Source organism: Oratosquilla oratoria, unplaced genomic scaffold (assembly GCF_046742065.1).
Source record: "Oratosquilla oratoria isolate Oo_2021 unplaced genomic scaffold, ASM4674206v1 SCAFFOLD145, whole genome shotgun sequence".
NCBI lineage: Eukaryota > Metazoa > Arthropoda > Malacostraca > Stomatopoda > Squillidae > Oratosquilla > Oratosquilla oratoria.
The window spans coordinates 11,837-17,500 of record NW_027467501.1 but is presented as its reverse complement, the minus strand read 5'-3'; positions in this window follow the sequence as shown (position 1 = coordinate 17,500).

Sequence of the window (5,664 nt, the reverse complement as noted above, 5' to 3'; positions counted from 1 at the left end):
ATATATATATATTATATACATTTGTATATCTGAACACGTCTCGACAAGAGTGCAGTGATGAGTAATATATTTTATTTTGTGTGTTTTAATAGTATTTAGATGTACTGTACAAGAACAAAGGAAAAAAAAAAAACTAATCCAACACAGATTTCAAATGGACCTTCTTTATTTTTGCTCATATATACGAAAGGATGATTCGGTAAAAATAGAAAATTTGACTAACATTCTTTTCTTCATTGGCTGGTCTTCCTGGACAATGGATACGATTTTAGCAGTCTCCGTCAGATTGTGTTCAATTCCCTCTCAGTTTATAATGGTGTTATGCAAAACACACATACAATTTATTTTGGTAGAATAGGCTGTCTGTACCAGTTACACCATGTCTTTCCCAAGCGATACTTTTATATGTAGTCAAATGTATCTTTGTTCATCCGTGTATGTTAAAAAAAACTTTTTGAGCCCCTTTTCAGGTCACAAAAAATTATATCCTCCATACTGTTTTCCTTGGCGATTTATTAAACGTATTCCTCCTTTTTTTTCCTATTCAGTTTTACACGAGTACTCTCGAGCAATATTAACTCATCATCAAACGATGAGCTTGACAAATCAACTACACAGCTGCTAAATCACAATTGACAGTGACAAACACGTGACAAACACGCTGCGCTGGTCGGAACAGACTACCCGCGTCCTCTGTGATCATCCACCAGCGCCGAAAACTAGCCTGGGTCCGCACCAGTCGGCACTGGTTCCTCGAGCGAGAAAACCAGTGTTCTCTGTGCACGTACCCCTAGTCTTGCTTTTGTGGCCAATGAATTCTGCGAATTTTTACTTCTTTTTCTCTCTCTCCCTCTCCTTTACGGTGAGTAGTCCAAAGTAGGAAATATAATGGCATCGGAAAAGTACATTGTCAAAGGGACTTTATCGTAAGATAATAATGAACAAAACAAAGATTTAAATGTCAGTTTAATAAATGTAATAATGGATTCTACGGAGTGAGTGTGAGATAGTTTGGGCATGTGAAAAGAGTAGAAGGCAAGACTAGCAAAGAAACCGTGGAAAGCATAGGTGGTTGGAGTGAGTTTAAGAGGAAGACCGAGAATGAGATGGATGGATAGGGTGAAGGAGGCACGGGATACAAGAGGAATATCTGTCGACCAGGAAAGAGAAGGTGGAAAAATTAGGAATGAGTAGAGAGCGGTTGCTTCATAACCTATTTTGATTAGATGAGTAGGGAGTGGTGGTGGGGGTTCATACTCCGGGTGGGTGAAGGAGGCGTCGCGTCGCGTCACTCACACGCCGACGCCATTTCTAAGGCCGGCCACACACGTACAGTTTAAACTGACAGTTACAACCGTTCAGTTATAACTGTCAGTTGAAACTGCACGTGTGTGGGTATCTCAGTGATACTGAGATACCCACACACGTGCAGTTTCAACTGACAGTTATAACTGAACGGTTGTAACTGTCAGTTTAAACTGCACGTGTGTGGCCAGCTTAATGGTTTCACACGCTTATCAACTGGAATGCAGTAACCAATATGCGGAACGTAGATATGCTTTCAGATATTTGGATGTCCACCACACACACACTTCTAACTGGGAAGATATCTAGTTGGGAGCTGGTTTGCTCGCCGACAATCCGACCATGCGGCAAGTAGCACTGGGTTACATGAAGAAAGGGAAAGTAAGACAATATTTTGTCGGGAACAACTAGAGTTTCTATCCTCGTGATCAATACCACACCTAAGGGGAGAAAGGGAGAGAGAGAGAGAGAGAGAGAGGAACAGACGGACGAATGGAACGATAGATAGCATGTATGTCTTACATCGGTTCTTTTAAACATTTTATATATATGTATGTATATCTAGAAACACACGCACACACACATACACACACACACACACACACACACACACACACACACACACACACACGCACACACACACACACACACACACACACACACACACACACACTTTCAACGAACGGACGGCTTGACGAACGCTCTGAAGAAAAGTGCAGATTGTGGATACCAACGCAAAGAGAAGTGCCTTTTTGTATTTGCAGGGGGGGGGGGGAAATTGCTCGTGAGGCAGTAGGTAAGTAGGAAAAGAGGAGAAGGGGAGGGATTGCTGGGGAAATGGAAGGAAATGAGGATGTGGAGGACTTGGCCCAGGCAGACGGGCGTAAGGTCAACATGAAACGACCACCGGATGACGAAATGGCAAATAAAAATGTAAAGATTAGAAGTATAGAGAGGAGAAATACAGTAGAAAGTGACGAGAATATGTTCCAGGGATTTAAAGAGGGTGGGGGGGACACAACCCCCCCCCGACTGATAAGACTAGAGGAGAGAGTTGATAAGGTGATCGAGGACTTGGAACGTAAGTTAGGTAAGGTAGACTCCATCTTCCAGAGAATTGAAAGATTGGAACAACTAGAGAAGGCTAACAGAAACTTAACTGAAGAAGTAGAGGACCTAAAAAGACAGTTAGGAAATGTAAAGGAGGAGAATGAGAAATTGAAGAAGAATAGTAATGAAAACAGTGAGAAAATAGCTACAGAAGCTAAAAATTGGAGAATAACTCAAGAAGGGAATAAGGTTTCATTCACTGACATAGTCAAACAGCAATTGAAAGAACATAATGAAGACTCAGTTATTAAAGTGATGAGACAGAAGGAGAATATAGTAAGAGAATTAGCTGACAAAAAGAAATGTATAATTATATTAGGAATGGAAGAGAAACATAACCCAGATAGAACCGCAAGAATCAAGGAGGAAAATGAAAGGGTAAGCAGTTTATTAAAATTAGTCCAGGAAGATGAACCAGAAATTATAAAGGAAATTGAGGAAAAATTCAGACTCGGAAAATATAGTACAGATAAGACCAGACCAATTAAGATTAAATTCAGGTCACAAACAACGGCAGAGAAAATTCTATCCAAGACAGGGAAACTAGCAACAAATGATCAATATAAAAAGGTATGGATAAAAAGAGAAATGAATAAGGAGGAAAGAGAGGCAGAAAAGCAGAAAAGACTGGAAGCTAAGGCAAAAAACGAGGAAAGAACGGAGTCAGAGAAAGAGAGATTCTATTGGAGAGTAGTGAACATGAAAATAAAGCAGTTCGACATACTAAAGAAAAACATAAGGGAAACAGAGAACACAATGGAAGTGGCAGAAAACTAAGAGTGTCTTACACAAATATAGATGGATTGATAACAGGATTGAATGAACTGAATGATTATTTGAAAGAAAAAGAACCGGACATAATGGGAATTGTAGAAACAAAATTAAAAGGCCCACTACCACCCAACAGTGTAGGACATGATACATACAATTATTGGATTAGAAACAGAGAGAAAAAACAAGGGGGTGGAGTTATGTTCCTGACAAAGAAGGATATAAACGTGAAAGGTGTCATATATGGAAAGAATACAGTAGAGATGATTATGATAGAAGTGGAAGACCGAGATAAGAAGAGCAGAAAATTTGTGATCAATTATGTGCCTCCGAAAACAGCCTCATGGGAGGAGAGTGAACATAAAAGTATGTTAGAGGACACAAAGATAGCATTAACTAAAATAATGGAAGACGGAGGAAGAATAGTTATGATGGGCGACTTTAATTGCAAAGAAATCTGCTGGGAAGAAATGACAGTAAAGAGTGGTGATGACTCATGGGGAAATGCTCTACTTGAGATGATTACTGACCATTCAATGACACAATGGATACAAGAGAACACTAGGTATAGAAATGAAGAAGAACCATCGAGGCTAGACTTAATAATTACATCTGAACCTAGAATAGTGGACAAGATTGAATATAAAACACCAATAGGTAAAAGTGACCACATATTGATTGAACTGGAACTTAATGAAGAAAAATATATGAAAAGAAATGAACAATATAGAAAAGGAAGAATGATGTATGAAAAAACAAACTTTGATAAAATAAGAGAATTCTTCCAACAAGAAAACTGGGAAGAAATATACAAAGAAGAAACATCAGTGGAAGAGAAATGGAATATTTTGACAAAAATTTACAAAGAAGGAGTGGAAAAGTATGTCCCAAGACAAAAACAAGAAAAAGAATATGTAAAATGCTGGTACAACAAAAGTTGTAGGGAGTTAAAAGACAAAAGAGACAAAGCCTGGACCGGATGGAAAAAAGACAGAAGACCTGAAAAATGGAAAATATATACTGGTTATAGAAATGAATATGTACAAAAGTGCAGAGAGGAAAAAAGAAAATATGAAAAAGATGTTATAGAAAAGTGTAAAGATCAACCAAAACTATTCTACAGATTTGTAAACAATAAACTGAAAAACAAACAAGACTTGGAGAAATTAAGACAAGGAGGAGTTGAATACACTGAGGAAATGGAAATGGCAGAAATTATGAACAAACATTTTAAATCAGTGTTTACAAGGGAAAATATACAACCTGAAGAGATTGAGTGGAAGGAAAAAGTCCCCCCTATGGAAGAAATAGAAGTAACGAAGAATGAAATATTGACACACTTGGGTAATTTTGATGTCAGAAAATCGCATGGGCCAGATGAAATAGCAAACTGGATTCTGAAAGAATGCAGGAATGAACTGGCAGACAAAATACATAGCATAATAAGCAGTTCCTTAAAAGAAGGAAAAGTTCCAGAAGATTGGAAAAAAGCAAATATAGTACCTATATATAAAGGAGGAAATAAAGAAGAACCTACCAACTATAGACCAGTCTCTCTAACAAGTACAATAGCAAAAATATGTGAAAGAATTATCAAAAGTAGATGGGTAAAATACTTGGAAAAAAACAACGTACTAAATCCAAGGCAATTTGGATTCAGACAAGGACGATCATGCGTCACCAATTTAATATGTTTCTATTCAAGACTAATAGATATAATACAAGAAAGAGATGGATGGGCTGATTGTGCATTTCTAGACCTAAAAAAAGCTTTTGACAAAGTACCACATAAGAAGTTGCTTAAGAAATTAGAATATCAAGGAGGAATACAAGGTAAACTGCTAAATTGGATGGAAGACTTTTTGCAAGAAAGAAAAATGAGAGTAGTGATAAGAGATCAGCACTCAAAATGGAATGAAGTAATAAGCGGTGTCCCGCAGGGAACAGTTCTGGCCCCAATAATGTTTGCTATATATATTAATGATATGGATGAAGGAATTGAAAGCTATATGAGCTTCTTTGCAGATGATGCAAAATTACTGAAAAGAGTGAAAACTGAAGAGGATTGTGAATCACTACAGAGAGATCTAAATAAAGTACAAGAATGGAGTAGGAAGTGGGAGATGGAGTTCAATACAAAAAAGTGTAGTATAATGGAATTTGGAAAAAGCAAAAACAGAATAACAGGATCATATAATTTGGGAGAAGAAGGAATAAAAGGAGTAGAAAATGAGAGGGACCTGGGAGTCATTGTTATGAATAATATGTCACCTGAGAAACATATAAATAAGATTTTTGGAGAAACTTATAATTTAATAAGAACAATCAAAGTGGCATTTACATACCTGGATGAAGAAATGGTGAGGAAAATCCTAATCACCCTGATAAGACCAAGATTGGAATATGCAGCAACGATATGGTCACCAAGTACAAAAAAATGTATAAAAAAACTTGAAAGAATACAAAGAGCAATTACTA